We start from the raw sequence: 21,369 nt of genomic DNA, 5'->3' as shown, positions 1-21,369 counted from the left end.
AATCTGTGCACTATCATTAGCAGCTCCACAACTTGTGTGCAAAATTTTCTCTAGTTATTTCATCAGAAGCTTTCTCTACTTTTTGTTCATAACTAAAGCCTCACATCCTTCGTATCAGCTTAACTTGGTTAATGTTTATTCACTATTAACACATTCAGTTCAACTTCTGATTCATCTCAATGCTGTGTGTGGGACCTGGTTGTACATAAATTGTCCATCAAACTTGCCTCCAAAAACAATGAGAACAGTAATTCATTGACTATGAGAGAGTTTGCAGATTTAGTAGACATTGTGCGCTGTATAAATGGCAGATTGTCTTTCTTTCTTTCTTTGCCCCACTTTTTATATATATCAAAACTTTCATTTTTTTCAGCTGTTCCATCCCTTTCATTCAATTCTGAAATGTTTTTTTCTTCTTTTCCATTTGCCCAAGTTACTGAAATGTCAATATCCTCCTGAAGTCTCTTATACATCTGCTCACAGTTAGTGACCTTCCATTTCTGTCACGTGTACATTTTGATAATCTGTCTGATACAAAACTCCAGATCACTTGTGTTTCGGGAACAGCACTGGTACAAGACAAATCACTGTGACTCCAATGTGACACCACTCTGTATCCATTGGGACCAGCTGGGATCTCTGCCCTCCCAGCGTGAAAACTATCCATTAATGAATATTGTGTGTTGTCCGTCCTGAACCAACTTCATTCTCAAACACCAGATTGTGAACAGCATTTATTCTGCATCAAAAATGTTTGCAAATCAATATGCACAAAATAAACAGTAAATTGTTTAACAAGAGAAGTATTATTTCAAATAACGGTGCAACAACAGCTGAGATAAAAACTGCCCAGGGTCTTCTGAATCAAGTCATGTATTACCCACTGAGTATTAATGTTATCCTGGATCCTGTCATCAGGAGCTTGTCCATTGTCGATATTTACATGAGATTACTACATTTGCAGTCATGAACAGAATCGCAGAATCATAGAATTGTTACAGCACTGAAGGAGGCCATTCGGCCCATCGTGACTGCACCAGAAAGAGCAATTCACCGAGTGTCATTCTTCCGCCTTCTCCCCGCAACCGCGCACATTCTTCCTTTTAAACGTTCCTTCCTTTTGGAATACAGGTGTTACTTCGAGAAACACAGTAACAACTCAAACTTACATTTGTACAGCGCCTTCCACATAGAAAATTGGGATGAAAAAGAATTGTAGAGACACGATCAGAAATGAGTGCTTTCTGAGCCAAAGAAGACATGTGCCTATAAGTGACCATTAACAAAGGTTTCATAGGAGCAGAGGCAAAGAGGCAGAAAGGCATGAGAAAGAAATACAAAGCATGGAGCCCAGTTTGTTGATGTCACCACTGCCAATGGTTGGACAAAGGGATGGGAAATGAATATCAGTGTTTGAATGAATCCTCAATCTTTTCAATGAGAGCATCATCTCACAATTCTCGGGGTCACAATCTCAGAATGAGGGGTTGGCCATTTTTTACTGCGAAGAGGAGAAATGTCTTCACTCAGAATGCTGTGAATCTTTGGAATTCTCTATCCTGGAGAGCTGTGGATGGTCAGTTATTGAGTACATTCAAGGCTGAGAGTGATAGATTTTTGCACTCTAAGGGAATCAAGGGATTTGGGGATTGGATGGGAAAGTGGAGTTGATGTAGAAGGTCAGCAATGATCTTATTGAATGTTGAGCAGTGTCTAGGGGACCTGTGTCCTAATCCTTGTAATGTCGTGTTGTGGTGACCTCACCTTTATGTAACCTTACCTTTAAGAGACTAGGCCACTGATGTAACAGACGATGGCACCACACATATCTTGGAAGGAGACTCTGAGCACAGGGCCTACAGGCAGAACACACACAGCAGCATGGACAAGATCTGGACCTGAGTAGAGCGATGAGGAGAAAAAAAAGATGAGGTGCAGAACGTTCCAAGGACAGAGAAAACAGGACAAAAAAAAGTCAAGAGAGTGCCAAGACTTGGTCAGAGAGAAAATGTGGTCTGAAATGGAGTAAACATGGTCTCTAATGGAAAAATAAGAAGAGTTTTGCGGCTGCACCAAAATAAGGAGCATACACGTGATGCAACCAAAAGATAATTATTAACTCGGGTGCAAACCCGAACACACTCGCCATTTTCAGAAATCCAAAGAAAAGGGGTTTATTGATTAGATTTAGATTAGTTTAGAGATACAGCACTGAAACAGGCCCTTCGGCCCACCGAGTCTGTGCCGAACATCAACCACCCATTTTATACTAATCCTACACTATTCCCAACAAACATCCCCACCTATCCCTATATTTCCCTACCACCTACCTACACTAGTGACAATTTATAATGGCCAATTTACCTATCAACCTGCAAGTCAAGTTTATGAGAAGGCAAACCACAGACAACCCAGGAACATACAGAAGATTTGTTTTGACAATTCTAGATTTAAATGAAAGCAATCACTGTGTATGCACAAAAATAGCCAGTCCTTTCATCCTTCAGAGACCCAGAGCAACCCAAGGCCACACTGGAACTAAAGGCTAGCAAGATTCGAACGCCTAATGTGAAACTCGACGTCAATACACCCCGAAGAAAGAGAATGTTCTGCTTACACAAGGCTGACCAGAAGTCAACAGTATCTTCAATACATTCACTGAGACAGGAACTGATGACAATCTTGATGCAGTGAAGAATGTTCTAACAAGATATTTTCATCAGAGGGCAAATCCTCACTACGAATTTTACGTCCTGATGCAAGCAAAGCAAGATAAGTGCGAGACCCTTAACCAATACGTGACAAGACTCAGAAATCGGAATTAGAATTGCAACTTCACAGATTGGCTGCAGAAATCATCTCCCACATCATTATGACCTGCCAATCACCAAGACTAAGAAGGCAAGTTCTTAGAGAGGGTGAATTGTTAAACTTCCAAAGGTTACTCGATATTGGCAGAGTGCTGGAATCCAGCAAAAGACAAGCTGAAGTCTTAGAAGGGAAAGAGGCAAATAACATGAGAATACCCTGAGGCCAGGTCAGGATCGTCGACAGAAGTGAAGTTCTACGGGCACATATTTAATGAAAAAGGTCCATCTCCAGATTCGAAGAAAGTGAAGACATTCATTGCATTGGCATTGAGAACCTTTCTTGTTTTATCACTTTGTCAGCTTGTCTCATGTACAAATAATTTTGCACTTGTCCTGTGGGTTTGGGGACATACAACAATTGGTCTGATCCATGGTGTTGGTCCTTCTGTCTTTTCAATGATGTCCAACTTCTCCAATCTGTCCAATTCTCTCCCTGTGCCTTTTCTGGTATGGAATTGAATTTCCTGTGTTTCTGTTGTTTGGATTGGACTGACTCATCTCTGTGGAGTTTGATTTTCTTGTTTTTCACTTTGTCAATGCCTTTGCATAATTGTGGATATTTTTCAGTACATCTTCTTTCATCAGGGAGTTGTGTCCTCTGACGATATTGAGCATGATCAGCCTCAATTTGCTGGCAGTTTTGAAACTTAGCAGGTTTCCGTGGCTTGAATCTACGATATGGAACTCAGTCTGATGTGTGAACCAAAGGGAGGATTTGGGAGAAACTTGAATGATCCCTAGGACCAGTAGAGGGGTATCTGATCCATAGGGGAAGATGTTAGATATCGGCTTGTTCAATTGCAGTATCTGTTTTCTCTGTAACTGTGGAATGTCCTGGCGACCATTATGTTAAACACTGATCCTCCCATGAGTGCAAAACAAGTCAAATCTCTCCTAGGATTAGCATTGTATCTGGAGAGATTTATCCCAGAGTACGCCTCTATCACAGTCCCACTTCGACAGCTCACTCGACAAGTGTCAATTGTAAATGGGACAAGGCAGAAGTGCAGGCAGTCCCTAACTTTAAGAAAGCTTTGACAAACACATAAACAATGCCAGCCTTTGATCCTAGAAGCCATCCTCTGCCAAGACAAGAAACCAATATCATACAGATGATTGTTAGACACAGAAACAAGATATTCACAGACAGAATAAGAAATGCTCGCAGTTGTATGAGGAGTAGAACATTTTCAGCTATAGAGAGCAAAGTTTAATGTCGTGACAGATCACAAACCATTGCTGGGCATTTTTACAAAACAGAAACTAATGTCCACAAGAATCGAGAGATGGAGATTGAGGTCCATACTGTATAACTGTCAACTAATATACAAACAAGGCAAAGATGAAGATAACCCAGTGTCTGTTTAAGTAGAAATCCAAACAGAGACAGTCCTGCTGAGTCTCAACCAGAGATTGACTATCTAAATTAAACATACTGTCAAACTGTAAGGCCAAGATGATAGACAAAGCAGGAGAAGAAACAGGGAAATGTAAAACACTACAATATCTCATGAAAGCCTTACAAAGACAGAAGCATGATGATTGGAAACACGCTGATGGGAAAATGCACCAATCATGCAAGGATGAGGTCACAGCACATGATGGACTCATACTCAAAGGAAACACCCTTGTCCTTCCGACACCAACAGGAGAAAATGATTGAGATCACGTGTGCAACACATCAAGGAATCATAAGGACAAAAAGTCTTCTGTGAGAGAAGATATGGTTCCCTGGAATTGACAAAATGGTAGAAGAAGCTGTAAGAGAATCCATACCATGCCAAGTTACCATAAATGAAGGTAAAGAGAAGCCCGAACCACTTAGAATGACACCCTTGCCCACGAGGCCCTGAAAGGAAGTGACACCTGATTTTTTAGGACCTTTTCCCTCTGGTGGGCATATTTCAGTCATAATAGACAATGACAGCAGATAGCCAGAGGGAGAAATAGTGACATTGACATCTGCAAGAGCAACTCTACCCAAATTTGATGTTATCTTCACAAGACAAGGAATACCTGATACAGTAAGAACAGACAACGGCCCGCTGTTTAATGGTCATTCATTCACTGAACTTGCTACCCATTTAGAATCCACCCATCGAAGAATCACACTGTTATGGCTTAGAGTGAGTGGAGAGGTCAGATGCTTTAATCGCACACTAATGAAACCAAATGAACAGCTCAAACTAAAGGAAAGAGCTGGAAACAACAACTCTTCAGATTTCTAAGAGCAGACAGGGAAGCCCCTCATTCGACCACAGATATATGACCAAGCTTCGCTCCCAAGACAGATAAAGTGCAATCCACCACAATTCACACTAAAGGTGTACAAAGGAAACCCGACCGAGCCTGAATGCCAGACTCGGATATCCGACCCAACCCGGGCCGAACCCGACACATGTCGTTGGGAACCGTCGGGGTCGGGTCGGGTAGCAGGCCTTTATCCATGTACTCATGTAAAGACCGGCTACCTGACCCGACCCCGATGGGATCCGACGACACGTGACGGGTTCGGGTTGGGTCATGTTGGGCTTCCAGCTCCGGCATTCGGACTGAGGTCGGGTTTCCATTATACACCGTTAATTCACACCTACTCACCCGACTAACACTCAGTGGAAAGCTTGAGGGATAGAGACAAGAGTCAAAAACAAAGGATAAAAATGCATGCAGAGTCATCACAAAAGATAACAAGATAAAAGGAGGAGACAAAGTCCTGGTTCAGCAAGAGAAAGTGTGAAAATTAGTCAAAATTTGACCCAAGAATGTTTATGACAGTTCAGAGAAAAGGAAGCATGATCATCGCAAAGAGAGGAAACGACATTGGGAAGAGAAATGTCTCCTTCTTCAAAAGAGTCAACGCTAAAACACTAACAGAAGGCAGTGACAAAGATGACATTGATGATTCACGCCTGTGATAACTCAAACTGTAGCCCAGCAAAATCAAGCAGAGCTGAGACTGATACCACAAGATCCACAGAGAAGATCATTGAGAACGAATCTGATTTAAAAACTACATCGGACAAAAGGTCTGATGGTGAGGGTAACGTGTTTGAAACAAAGAACAAAGAACAAAGATAATTACAGCACAGGAACAGGCCCTTCGGCCCTCCAAGCCTGCGCCGCTCCAGATCCTCTCTCTAAACATGTCGCCTATTTTCTAAGCTTCTGTCTCTCTTTTCTTCCTGCCCATTCATGTATCTGTCTAGATACATCTTAAAAGACTCCATCGTGCCCGCATCTACCACCTCCGCTGGCAATGCGTTCCAGGTGCCCACCACCCTCTGCGTAAAGAACTTTCCACGCATATCCCCCCTAAACTTTTCCCCTTTCACTTTGAACTCGTGTCCTCTCGTAATTGAAACCCCCACTCTGGGAAAAAGCTTCTTGCTATCCACCCTGTCTATACCTCTCATGATTTTGTACACCTCAATCAGGTCCCCCCTCAACCTCCGTCTTTCTAATGAAAATAATCCTAATCTACTCAACCTCTCTTCATAGCTAGCGCCCTCCATACCAGGCAACATCCTGGTGAACCTCCTCTGCACCCTTTCCAAAGCATCCACATCCTTTTGATAATGTGGCGACCAGAACTGTACGCAGTATTCCAAATGTGGCCGAACCAAAGTCCAATACAACTGTAACATGACCTGCCAACTCTTGTACTCAATGCCCCGTCCGATGAAGGAAAGCATGCCGTATGCCTTCTTGACCACTCTATTTACCTGCGTTGCCACCTTCAGGGAACAGTGGACCTGAACACCCAAATCTCTCTGGACATCAATTTTCCCCAGGACTTTTCCATTTACTGTATAGTTCACTCTTGAATTGGATCTTCCAAAATGCATCACCTCGCATTTGCCCTGATTGAACTCCATCTGCCATTTCTCTGCCCAACTCTCCAATCTATCTATATTCTGCTGTATTCTCTGACAGTCCCCTTCACTATCTGCTACTCCACCAATCTTAGTGTCGTCTGCAAATTTGCTAATCAGTCCACCTATACTTTCCTCCAAATCATTAATGTATATCACAAACAACAGTGGTCCCAGCACGGATCCCTGTGGAACACCACTGGTCACACGTCTCCATTTTGAGAAACTCCCTTCTACTGCTACTCTCTGTCTCCTGTTGCCCAGCCAGTTCTTTATCCATCTAGCTAGTACACCTTGGACCCCAAGCGCCTTCACTTTCTCCATCAGCCTGCCATGGGGAACCTTATCAAACGCCTTACTGAAGTCCATGTATATGACATCGACAGCCCTTCCGTCATCAATCAACTTTGTCACTTCCTCAAAGAATTCTATTAAGTTGGTAAGACATGACCTTCCCTGCACAAAACCATGTTGCCTATCACTGATGAGCCCATTTTCTTCCAAATGGGAATAGATCCTATCCCTCAGTATCTTCTCCAGCAGCTTCCCTACCACTGACGTCAGGCTCACCGGTCTATAATTACCTGGATTATCCCTGCTACCCTTCTTAAACAAGGGGACAACATTAGCAATTCTCCAGTCCTCTGGGACCTCACCCGTGTTTAAGGATGCTGCAAAGATATCTGTTAAGGCCCCAGCTATTTCCTCTCTCGCTTCCCTCAGTAACCTGGGATAGATCCCATCCGGACCTGGGGACTTGTCCACCTTAATGCCCTTTAGAATACCCAACACTTCCTCCCTCCTTATGCCGACTTGACCTAGAGTAATCAAACATCTGTTCCTAACCTCAACATCCGTCATGTCCCTCTCCTCGGTGAATACCGATGCAAAGTACTCGTTTAGAATCTCACCCATTTTCTCTGAGTCCAAGCATAACATTCCTCCTTTGTCCTTTAGTGGGCCAATCCTTTCTCTAGTTACCCTCTTTCTCCTTATATATGAATAAAAGGCTTTGGGATTTTCCTTAACCCTGTTTGCTAAAGATATTTCATGACCCCTTTTAGCCCTCTTAATTCCTCGTTTCAGATTGGTCCTACATTCCCGATATTCTTTCAAAGCTTCGTCTTTCATCAGCCGCCTAGACCTTATGTATGCTTCCTTTTTCCTCTTAGCTAGTCTCACAATTTCACCTGTCATCCATGGTTCCCTAATCTTGCCATTTCTATCCCTCATTTTCACAGGAACATGTCTCTCCTGCACGCTAATCAACCTCTCTTTAAAAGCCTCCCACATATCACATGTGGATTTACCTTCAAACAGCTGCTCCCAATCTACATTTCCCAGCTCCTGCCGAATTTTGGTATAGTTGGCCTTCCCCCAATTTAGCACTCTTCCTTTAGGACCACTCTCGTCTTTGTCCATGAGTATTTTAAAGCTTACGGAATTGTGATCACTATTCCCAAAGTAGTCCCCTACTGAAACTTCAACAACCTGGCCGGGCTCATTCCCCAACACCAGGTCCAGTATGGCCCCTTCCCGAGTTGGACTATTTACATACTGCTCTAGAAAACCCTCCTGGATGCTCCTTACAAATTCTGCTCCATCTGGACCTCTAACATTAAGCGAATCCCAGTCAATGTTGGGAAAATTAAAATCTCCTATCACCACCACCCTGTTGCTCCTACATCTTTCCATAATCTGTTTACATATTTGTACCTCTATCTCACGCTCGCTGTTGGGAGGCCTGTAGTACAGCCCCAACATTGTTACCGCACCCTTCCTATTTCTGAGTTCTGTCCATATTGCCTCACTGCTCGAGTCCTCCATAGTGCCCTCCTTCAGCACAGCTGTGATATCCTCTTTGACCAGTAATGCAACTCCTCCACCCCTTTTACCTCCCTCTCTATCCCGCCTGAAGCATCGATATCCTGGGATATTTAGTTGCCAATCATGCCCTTCCCTCAACCAAGTCTCATTTTCACAGGAACATGTCTCTCCCCTTCAAGTTTACAAACTACAGTCCAACTAAGTTTGGGTCAATGTAACTCCCACACGATTAAGTAACTTTGAAGTAACTTTTAATTAATTTTTAAGAAAAATGGGAAAATTTAAATTTAAAAGAGAAGTAAATGTAATGTAATGTAGCAGTGACCTCACTTTTAAGTAACCTTACCTTTCAGAGACCAGGCACTGAATAACAGATGCACCACATATGAAGGAGACAGCACCTTGTAAAGGGGATACGAGGCACACGGCTATCGACAAAGCACATACAGCAGCATGTGCAAGATCTGGACCTGAGTGACGTGTACAGCTCATATAGTGTCAGTAGATAAGGTAATAAAGAGTGTTGTGTTAAAACTGAATATCAAGCCTGTGTCTGTCTTTAAGAAGACTCACTGATCTGCTTAACAGCCCTACATAAAAAAACACAGTACAATACTACACTCCTGTTCTCAATTCTTCTGTTCTTATATTTAATGTTGTTAAAGGTGATCCTACTCCATCATCACTGATTCATTCATATTGACGCTGCACCCCTCGAAGTCACATGGCATCAGGTCAAACATGGGCAAGGAAACCTCCTGCTGATTACCACCTACCACCCTCGCTCAGCTGATGAAATAGTACTCCTCCATGTTGAACACCACTTGGAGGAAGCACTGAGGGTGGCAAGGGTGCAGAATGTACTCTGGGTGGGAGACATTAATGTTCACAACTAAGAGTGGCTCGGTAACACCACTACTGACTGAGCTGGCCAAGTCCATAAGGACATAACTGCTAGACTGGGTATGCAGTAGGTGGTGAGGGAACCAACAAGAGTGAAAAACATACTTGACCTCGTCCTCACCAATCTGCCTGCCACAGATGGACCTGTCCATGACAGTATTGGTCGGAGTGATCAATGCACAGTCCTTGTGGAGATGAAGTCCCATCTTGCGGCACAGTGGCGCAGTGGTTAGCACCGCAGCCTCACAGCTCCAGCGACCCGGGTTCAATTCTGGGTACTGCCTGTGTCGAGTTTGCAACTTCTCCCTGTATCTGCGTGGGTTTCCTCCGGGTGCTCCGGTTTCCTCCCACACGCCAAAGACTTGCAGGTTGATAGGTAAATTGGCCATTATAAATTGCCCCTAGTATAGGTAGGGAAATATAGGGACAGGTGGGGATGTGGTAGGAATATGGAATTAGTGTAGGATTAGTATAAATGGGTGGTTGACGGTTGGCACAGAGTCGGTGGGCCAAAGGGCCTGTTTCAGTGCTGTATCTCTAAATCTAAATCTAAAAAAAAATCTAAATCTAAATTCACATTGAGAATACCCTCCATCATGTTGTGTGGCACTACCATCATGCAAAATGGGGTAGATTTCGAACAGATCTAGCAATGCAAAACTGGGCCATGAGCAGTAGCTGAACAGTACTCGGCCACAATCTGTAACCCCATGGCCTCGCATATCCCCCACTCTACTATTGCCATCAAGCTGAGGGACCAACCCTGGTTCAATGAAGAGTGCAGATGGGCATGCCAGGATCAGCAGTAGGCATACCTCAAAAAGAGGTTTCAACCTGGTGAAGCTGCAACCCAGGAATACTTGTGTGCCAAACAGCTGTAAGCAGCAGGCAATAGACAGAGCTAAGCGATCCCAAAACCAACGGATCAGATCGCAGCTCTGCAGTCCTGCCACATCCAGCTGTGAATGGTGGTGGACAATTAAACAACGAACTGGAGGTGGTGGCTCCACAAATCTCCCCATCCTCAATGATGAGGGAGCCCAGCACATCAGTGCAAAAAATAAAGCTGAAGCATTTGCAACAATTTTCAGCCAGAAGTGCCGAGTTGATGAGCCATCTTGGCCAACTCCTGAGGTCCCCAGCATCACAGATACCAGACTTCAGCCAATTCGATTCACTCTGCATGATATTTCGAAACGATTGAAGACACTGAATACTGCAAAGGCTATGGGCCTTGACAATATTCCGGCAAAAGTACTGAAGACCTGTGCTCCAGAACTTGCTGCACCCCCTAGCCAAGCTGTTCTGGTACAGCTACAACACTGGCATCTACCTGGCAATGTGGAAAATTGCCCAGGTATGTCCTGTACACAGAAAGCAGGACAAATCCAACCCAGCCAATTACCACCCCGTCAGTCTACTCTCAATCATCCGTAAAGTGATGGAAGGTGTCATCGAAAGTGTTATCAAGCAGCAGTTGCTTAGCAATAACTTGCTCAGTGACGCTCAGTTTGGGTTCCGTCAGGGCCACTCAGCTCCTGACCTCATTGCAGCCTTGGTTCAGACATGGACAAAAGAGCTGAACTCAACAGATGAGTTGAAAGTGACAGCCCTTAATATCAAGGCAGCATTTGACCGAGTATGATATGAAGGAGCCCTAGCAAAACTAAAGTCAAATGGAATCAGGGGGAAAACTTTCTGCTGGTTGGGGTCATACCTAGTGCAAAGGAAGATGGTTGTATTTTTTGGATGTCAATCATCTCAGTTCCAGGGCATCACTTCAAGAGGTCTTCAGCGTAGTGTCCCAGGCCCAACCATCTTCATTGCTTCATCAATGATTTTCCTTCATCATAACGTCAGAAGTGGGGATGTTAGCTTATGATTGCACAATTTTCAGCATCATTCACAACATTCAATGACATTACGATTGCTGAATCACCCACTATCAACATCCTGGGGATTAGCAGTGATCAGAAATTGAACTAGAATAGCCATATAAATACGGTGGATACAAGAGCAGGTCAAAAGCTAGGAATCCTGCAGCGAGTAACTCACCTCCTGACTCCCCAAAGCCGGTCCACCATCTACAAGGAACAAGTTAGGAGTGTGATGGACTGTTCTCCACTTGCCTGGATGGGTGCAGCTCCAACAATAGTCAAGAGGCTCGACACCATCCAGGACAAAACGGATGGCTTGATTGGCACCCCATTAACAAACATTCACTCCCTCCACCACCGATGCACAGTGGCAGCAGTGGGTACCATCTACAAGATGCACTGCAGCAATGCCCAAGGCTCCTTAGACAGCACCTTCCACCCTCTATTTTTACCAACTAGAAGGACAAGGGCAGAAAATGCATGGGAACACCACCACCTGGAAGATCCCCTCTAAGCCACACACCATCCTGACTTGGAACTATATCGCCGTTCCTTCATTGTCGCTGGGTCAAAATCCTGGAACTCTCTTCCTAACAGCACTGTGGGTATACCTACCCCAAATGGACTGCAGCTCACTACCACCTTCTCAAGGGCAATTAGGGAAGCATCACTTCCAGCCCATGTAATATGGGAGAACTAAAAGGCTGCCTTACTCCAGTCGGATTGCTTCAAATAATATGGAACAGGTCAGATCCCATTTATATTGGACGAGAAAGGATGATTTTATATTTCCTGAGTAAACCCCGTTTTGTGTTTGTACATTCATCGCCATCAAAACAAATGATTTCACTGTTTTTATTTGTGTGTTTATAGGAAATAAAGTCCAAAGGGATTCAATAAAATAAAATAAAGATGCTTCTTAATGTTATCAGGAAGCTGATGTGACATCAGAGCATTCCACTGCGACATCAGGGCATTCCACTGTGACATCAGAGTGTTCTGCTCTGACATCAGATCATTCCGCTGTGACATCAGAATGTTCCATTGTGGCATCAGAGTGTTCCATTGTGACATCAGAGCGTTCTGCTGTGAAATCAGAATGTTCCGCTATCACATTAGTGTTCTGCTGTGACATCAGAATTTTTCATTGTGAAATCGGAGAGTTCTGCTGTGAGATCAGAATGTTCCGCTATCACATTAGTGTTCTGCTGTGACATCAGAGCGTTCTGCAGTGACATCAGATTATTCCATTGTGACATCAGAGCTCTGACTCCACTCTTCTCTCCTTTAAAATCCTTGTTCTGTCTCCTCCCAGCCCAGGTTTCTCAGCTACACATAAGAACATAAGAACTAGGAGCAGGAGTAGGTAATTCAGCCCCTTGAGCCTGCTCCGCCATTCAATACGATAATGGCTGATCTCATCTCGGCCTCAACTCTACTTTTCTGCCCATTCTCCATAACCCTTCAACCCTTTACTAATTAAAAATCTGTCTATCTCCTCCTTAAATTTACTCAATGTCCCGGCATCCACCGCACTCTGGGGTAGTGAATTCCACAGACTCACGTCCATTTGAGAGAGGTAATTTCTCCTCATCTCTGTTTTAAATCTGCTACCCCTTATCCTAAATCTATGACCTCTTGTTCTAGATTGCCCCACCAGAGGAAAAATCCTCTCTACGTCTATTTTGTCAGTCCCCTTAATCATCTTATACACCTCAATTAGATCTCCTCTCATTCTTCGAAACTCTAGAGAGTAAAGGTCTCAACTGCACAATCTCTCTTCATAAGACAAGCCCCTCATCTCTGGAATCAATCTAGTGAACCTCCTCTGAACTGCCTCCAATTCAACTACATCCCTCCTCAATAAGGGGACCAAAACTGTACGCAATACTCCAGGTGCAGTCTCACTAATGCCTTATACAGTTGCAGCAACACTTCCCTACTTTTATATTCTATTCCTTTAGCAATAAATTCCAAAATTCCATTTGCCATCCTTATTACCTGCTGCACCTGCATACTAGTTTTCAGCGATTCATACACAAGGACACCCAGATCCTTCTGCACTGAAGCACTCTGAAGTTTCCATCCCTTTAGATGATAATTTGCCTTTCTATTCTTCTGACCAAAATGGATAACCTCACACTTATCCACGTTAAGCTACAACATTGACAGCTACCCTTCAATGTGGAAAATTGCCCAGGTGTGTCCTGTACACAAAAAATCAGGACAAGTCCAACCTGGCCAATTACCATCCCATCAGTCTACTCTTAATCTTCAGCAAAGTGATGGAAGGTGTCGTCAACAGTGCTATCAAGCGTCAATTACTCACTCTCGCTCACTTTGGGTTCCAACGGGGCCGCTCAGCTCCAGACCTCATTACAGCCTTGGTTCAAACATGGATTAAAGAGCTGAACTCCAAAGGTGAGATGTGAGTGATTGCCCTTGACATCAAGGCAGCATTTGACCAAGTGTGGTATCAAGGAGCCCTAGCAAAATAGGAGTCATGGGAATCAGGGGGGGAACCTCTCAACTGTTTGGAGTAAAACCTATTACAAAGGAAGATGGTTGTGGTTGTAGGAGGTCAATCATCTCAGTCCCAGACCATTGCAGCAGGAGTTCCTCAGGGTCGTGTACTAGGCCCAACCATCTTTAGCTGCTTCATCAATGACCTCCCCTCCATCATAAGGTCAGAAGTGGTGATCTTTGCTGATGATTATACGATGTTCAGCACCATTCACAACTCCTCAGATACTGAAGCAGTCCATGTCCCGATGCAATAAGACCTGGACAACATTCAGGCTTGGGCTGATAAGTAGCAAGTAATATTCACACCACCAAATGCCTGACAATAACCATCTCCAACAAGAAATAATCTAACCAACTGCCGTTGACTTTCAACAGCATTACTATCGCTGAATACCCCACTATCAACATCCTGGGGGCACCGTTAACCAGAAATTGAACTGGACCTGCCACATGAATACTGTGGGTACAAGAGTAGGTCAGAGGCTGGGAATTCTGCCTCCTGACTCCCCAATGCCTGTCCATAAGGCACAAGTCAGGAGTGTGATGGAATACTCTCCACTTGCCTGGATAAGTGCAGCTACAACAAACTCAAGAAACTCAACGCCATCCAGGGCAAAGCAGCCCGCTTGATTAGAACCACGGCCTTCAACATTCACTCCCTCTACCACCAGCGCATAGGGGAAGCAATATGTACCACCTACAATCTGCACTGCAGCAACTCTTCAAGTCTCTTTTGACAGCACCTTCCAACCAGCAAACTACCATCTAGAAGGATGCATGGGAACACCGTTCCTTCATTGTCACTGTGTGAAAAACTTGGAACACTCCCCCTAACATACTATCGGTGTACCTACATCACATGGACCTCAACGCTGCAAGAAGGCAGCTCACCACCACTTTCTCAAGGACCATTAGAGATGGGCAATAAATTCGGGCATTTCCAGTGGTGCTCACATCCCAGGGAGGAATTAATAAACAAAGATGGAAGCCATTCAGCCCCTCGAGTTGCTACACAGGAACAGGAGGAGACCATTCACCTACTTGAGCCTGTTATGTAGATAATTGGCTCACTGTTTGAAGGACCCCTCTTCAAATGGATTAGTCATCGTTGACCCCAACCAAATTATTATACAATATAATACTCATAAAGTGAAAGAGCTGCGTGTAAAGTGTGTTTTAATAATGTGTTTAAGTGAACAGGGATTTCCGTAGCGGTATCAGTGAGATGGATGTCCCTGTTTCTCTCAGCAGTGTCTGTCTGTCCTCAATGTGATGTTTAATGATGACACTGGTAAATTATTCTCCATTCCAGATGGGACGTATACCTTATCTTCAATGCTCCACAGCAGAACCTGATATTCCACAATGTTTGTTGTTGGAAAAGGCAGCAACACTTTCATTGCTTCTTTTCCCAATTCTGAGTTCTCCACAGGAACAGCTGGTTAAACTGGGAAGGCGTTTGTTCCTGAATTGTAATTCTCAGTGAGCAGTGACAGGACAGTTCCAGCAGTTCCTTTTCTCTTTTCACACATTGACAATGAGATATCGAGCAAATGTTAAAAATAGATCCTGAACCCAATCGTAATTATCTGTTTATATTTTCAAAATGAACACTGAATTACTCTGTTAACATTGTGAAATGAACAATGATTATTTATTTCACACACTCTCCTGACATTGTCTTTCCATCCAGAAACTCAGTCAGTAACTGGAATGTACCTGAAACTCCATTGCTCAGTCTAGTTTCCCAAATCTCAGATTTCTTCCTTTAGATAGTTAGAACATTACAGCGCAGTACAGGCCCTTCGGCCCTCGATGTTGCGCCGACCTGTGAAACCATCTGACCTACACTATTCCATTTTCATCCATGTGTCTATCCAATGTCCACTTAAATGCCCTTAAAGTTGGCGAATCTACTACTGCTGCAGGCAGGGCGTTCCACGCCCTTACTACTCTCTGAGTAAAGAAACTACCTCTCACATCTGTCCGATATCTATCACCCCTCAGCTTGAAGCTATGTCCCCTCGTGTTTGCCATCACCATCCAAGGAAAAAGACGCTCACTATCCACCCTATCTAACCCTCTGATTATCTTATAGGTCTCTATTAAGTCACCTCTCCTCCTCCTTCTCTCCAACGAAAACAACCTCAAGTCCCTCAGCCTTTCCTCGTAAGACCTTCCCTCCATACCAGGCAACATCCTAGTTAATCTCCTCTGCACCCTTTCCATAGCTTCCACATCCTTCCTATAATGCGGTGACCAGAACTGCACGCAATACTCCAGGTGCGGTCTCACCAGAGTTTTGTACAGCTGCAGCATGACCTCGTGGCTCCGAAACTCGACCCCCCTACTAATAAAAGCTAACACACCATATCCCTTCTTAACAGCCCTATTAACCTGGTTAGCAACCTTCAGGGATTTATGCACCTGGACACCAAGATCTCTCTGTTCATCTACAGTACCAAGAATCCTCCCATTAGCCCAGTACTCTGCATTCCTGTTACTCCTTCCAAAGTGAATCACCTCACACTTTTCCGCATTAAACTCCATTTGCCATCTCTCAGCCCAGCTCTGCAGCCTATCTATGTCTCTCTGTACCCGACAACATCCTTCGGCACTATCCACAACTCCACCGACCTTAGTGTCATCTGCAAATTTACTGACCCACCCTTCTACACCCTCTTCCAGGTCATTTATGAAAATGACAAACAGCAGTGGCCCCAAAACAGATCCTTGCGGTACACCACTAGTAACTAAACTCCAGGATGAACATTTGCCATCAACCACCACCCTCTGTCTTCTTTCAGCTAGCCAATTTCTGATCCAAAGCTCTAAATCACCTTCAACCCCATACTTGTGTATTTTCTGCAATAGCCTACCGTGGGGAACCTTATCAAACGCCTTACTGAAATCCATATACACCACATCCACTGCTTTACCCTCATCCACCTGTTTGGTCACCTTCTCGAAAAACTCAATAAGGTTTTGAGGCACGACCTACCCGTCACAAAACCGTGCTGACTATCTCTAATGTACTTATTCTTTTCAAGATGATTATAAATCCTGTCTCTTATAACTTTTTCCAACATTTTACCCACAACCGAAGTAAGGCTCACAGGTCTATAATTACCAGGGCTGTCTCTACTCCCCTTCTTGAACAAGGGGACAACATTTGCAATCCTCCAGTCTTCCGGCACTATTCCTGTCGACAATGACGACATAAAGATCAAGGACAAAGGCTCCGCAATCTCCTCCCTAGCTTCCCAGAGAATCCTAGGATAAATCCCATCTGGCCCAGGGGACTTATCTATTTTCACACTTTCCAAAATTGCTAACACCTCCTCCTTGTGAACCTCAATCCCATCTAGCCTCGTAGCCTGAATCTCAGTATTCTCAACAACATTTTCTTTCTCTACTGTAAATACTGAGGCAAAATATTCATTTAACACTTCCCCTATCTCCTCTGATTCCACACACAACTTCCCACTACTATCCTTGATTGGCCCTAATCTAACTCTAGTCATTCTTTTATTCCTGATATACCTATAGAAAGCCTTAGGGTTTTCCCTGATCCGATCCACCAATGACTTCTCGTGTCCTCTCCTTGCTCTTCTTAGCTCTCCCTTTAGATCCTTCCTGGCTAGCTTGTAGCTCTCAAGCGCCCTAACTGAGCCTTCACGTCTCATCCTAACATAAGCCTTCTTCTTCCTCTTGACAAGCGCTTCAACTTCTTTAGTAAACCACGGCTCCCTCGCACGACAACTTCCTCCCTGCCTCACAGGTACATACTTATCAAGGACACGCAGTAGCTGCTCCTTGAATAAGCTCCACATTTCGATTGTTCCCATCCCCTGCAGTTTCCTTCCCCATCCTACGCATCCTAAATCTTGCCTAATCGCATCATAATTTCCTTTCCCCCAGTTATAATTCTTGCCCTGCGGTATATACCTGTCCCTGCCCACCGCTAAGGTAAACCTAACCGAATTGTGATCACTATCACCAAAGTGCTCACCTACATCTAAATCTAACACCTGGCCGGGTTCATTTCCCAGTACCAAATCCAATGTGGCATCGCCCCTGGTTGGCCTGTCTACATACTGTGTCAGAAAACCCTCCTGCACACACTGGACAAAAACTGACCCATCTAATGTACTCGAACTATAGTATTTCCAGTCGATATTTGGAAAGTTAAAGTCCCCCATAACAACTACCCTGTTACTCTCACCCCTGTCGAGAATCATCTTCGCTATCCTTTCCTCTACATCTCTGGAACTATTCGGAGGTCTATAAAAGACTCCCAACAGGGTAACCTCACCTCTCCTGTTTCTAACCTCAGCCCATACTACCTCAGTAGCCGAGTCCTCAAACGTCCTTTCTGTCGCTGTAATACTCTCCTTGATTAACAATGCCACACCCCCTCCTCTTTTACCATCTTCTCTGTTCTGACTGAAACATCTAAATCCCGGAATCTGCAACATCCATTCCTGCCCCTGCTCTACCCATGTCTCTGAAATGGCCACTACATCGAGATCCCAGGTACCAACCCATGCTGCAAGCTCACCCACCTTATTCCGGATGCTCCTGGCGTTGAAATAGACACACTTTAAACCAGGTTCTTGCTTGCCAGTGCCCTCTTGCGTCCTTGTAACCATATCCCTGACCTCACTACTCTCAACATCCTGTACACTGGCACTACAATTTAGGTTCCCATTCCCCTGCTGAATTAGTTTAAACCCCCCCGAAGAGCACTAGCAAACCTCCCCCCCAGGATATTGGTACCCCTCTGGTTCAGGTGAAGACCATCCTGTTTGTAGAGGTCCCACCTACCCCAGAAAGAGCCCCAATTATCCAGGAAACCAAAACCCTCCCTCCTGCACCATCCCTGCAGCCACGTGTTCAACTCCTCTCTCTCCCTATTCCTCGCTTCGCTATCACGTGGCACGGGCAACAACCCAGAGATAACAACTCTGTTTGTTCTCGCTCTAAGCTTCCACCCTAGCTCCCTAAATTTCTGTCTTAAATCCCCATCTCTCTTCCTACCTATGTCGTTGGTGCCTATGTGGACCACGACTTGGGGCTGCTCCCCCTCCCCATTAAGGATCCCAAAAACACGATCCGAGACATCACAAACCCTGGCACCTGGGAGGCAACATACCAACCGTGAGTCTCTCTCGTTCCCACAGAACCTCCTATCTGTTCCCCTAACTATGGAGTCCCCAATGACTAATGTTCTGCTCCTCTTCCCCCTTCCCTTCTGAGCAACAGGGACAGACTCTGTGCCAGATATCTGTACCCCATTGCTTACCCCTGGTAAGTCGTCCCCCACAACAGTATCCAAAACGGTATACCTGTTGTTGAGGGAAACGGCCACAGGGGATCCCTGCACTGCCTGCTGGTTCCCTCTCCTTCCCCTGACGGTAACCCATCTACCTACTTCTTTTACCTGAGGTGTGACTACCTCCCCATAACTCCTCTCAATAACCTCCTCCGCCTCCCGAATGATCCGAAGTTCATCCAGCTCCAGCTCCAGTTCCCTAACGCGGTTCTCGAGGAGCTGGAGTTAGGTGCACTTCCCACAGATGCAGTCAGCAGGGACACTCTTGGCGACCCTTACCTCCCACATTCTGCAGGAGGAACATGCAACTGCCTTAACCTCCATTCCCACTATTCCAAATTCCCAACAAATCTACTGAAAAACCAAAAAAAACAAAAAGTCAAAACTTGTTAGGTTAGCAATCCAACGGACAGAACTTCCTAAATAAAAAGCTTACCTTATCAACACACCAGAGTCCTTTTTTTATGGTTAGAGGAGGAGGGTGGGTGGGAGACACTACACGTGTAGTGTCTCGGGTACAGCCACCACACAAATATATACCTTTTTCTTTACCCAGCAGTCCCCTGGTCCTCCGAAAACAAAAGGGAATTCACTTTTAAACTTACGCTGAAATTGACTTCACAGCTGTAAGCCCGTTCACGCACCTCCGTTGCTATCCACGCTGCAGTCACCGAAACTAAAAGAAAGAGATTCTAAACCACACAAATGTATACCTTTTTCCTTACCCAGCAGTCCCCTGGTCCTCCGAAAACAAAAGGGAATTCACTTTTAAACTTACGCTGAAATTGACTTCACAGCTGTAAGCCCGTTCACGCACCTCCGTTGCTATCCACGCTGCAGTCACCGAAACTAAAAGAAAGAGATTCTAAACCACACAAATATATACCTTTTTCCTTACCCAGCAGTCCCCTGGTCCTCCGAAAACAAAAGGGAATTCACTTTTAAACTTACGCTGAAATTGACTTCACAGCTGTAAGCCCGTTCACGCACCTCCGTTGCTATCCACGCTGCAGTCACCGAAGCTAAAAGAAAGAGATTCTAAACCACACAAATATATACCTTTTTCCTTACCCAGCAGTCCCCTGGTCCTCCGAAAACAAAAGGGAATTCACTTTTAAACTCAGTGTTACAATCTTGTCATTCACTCCGAGTATGGTTGTATTGTTCCCTTGTATTAATAGAGTCAACATATGAACAAGTTATGCAAGTTTCGTTGTCCATAATTGGTCAGAGAGGTTTTCAGCGAATGCAGGTTTGCAGATATAATGAAAATTCAGCAGCTCTTTACAAAGTGGGGACTTGTCACATGACAGTCATGGGAGTTAGCAGTTTGTATTTGTTCTTGCTACTTCGCCCATGTCTGGGGATTCCTTTCTTACAACCAGGGTCCCATGGTCAAGTAATAGGTCTGATGCCTTACTAATGGGAACAGGAAGTTCCCTTAAATTTTCCAGTTCCTGTCTCTTGCTGGGATGAGCCAGACTCTTCGTCTCCACCTCACAGGCCTTGAATGTAGGGGAAAGTGTTGCAAATTATATGGCCATATAAAGCTGCTACCTGAGTCACCTTTTATTTGTTCGTTTTTAATTTCTTTAAAAAAAAATTCAGGTCTCCAGCCAGCGGATGATAAAATTATCATTCAACAGAGCACGTTAGTCTGACACCTGCACACCATGCGAAATGAAATGTGACGACAGGAACTTTTCATTATATGTTCATGAATTTAAAAACAAAAACAAAAAAAATCTTTACACACACATTCATCTGAAAACACTCACTTATCAGTCTCACCTGTCATAGCCATGCCCTGGTTTATTTATTTTTTTCACCTGGAATGATTCTGTGCTGAGATAGACTCTGGATAAAGCATCAGCCATCACATTGTTTTCCCCTGCGATGTGAATAATCTCTAGGTAGTACGGTGGCAAAAGCAGACTGCATTGAAAAAGCCTTGCATTTCTCCACAAATGTCAAAGGATTGTGGTCAGTACAAGCTATAGTCTCTCTATATCCATTTTGGACATATACCTCAATGTGTTTGAGAGCCAACAACAGTCCCAACTTCGGATAGATTCAGGGTTTTCCGGCAGGCTTTTAAAAACCCTTGAAGCTGTCCAAAGTTGGGGAACGGCTGCGGCAACTGTTAGCCGTGAAACTGA

This window comes from Heterodontus francisci, chromosome 5 (genome assembly GCF_036365525.1).
Source record: "Heterodontus francisci isolate sHetFra1 chromosome 5, sHetFra1.hap1, whole genome shotgun sequence".
NCBI classification, from domain to species: domain Eukaryota; kingdom Metazoa; phylum Chordata; class Chondrichthyes; order Heterodontiformes; family Heterodontidae; genus Heterodontus; species Heterodontus francisci.
Note: the sequence above shows the minus strand (reverse complement) of the source record.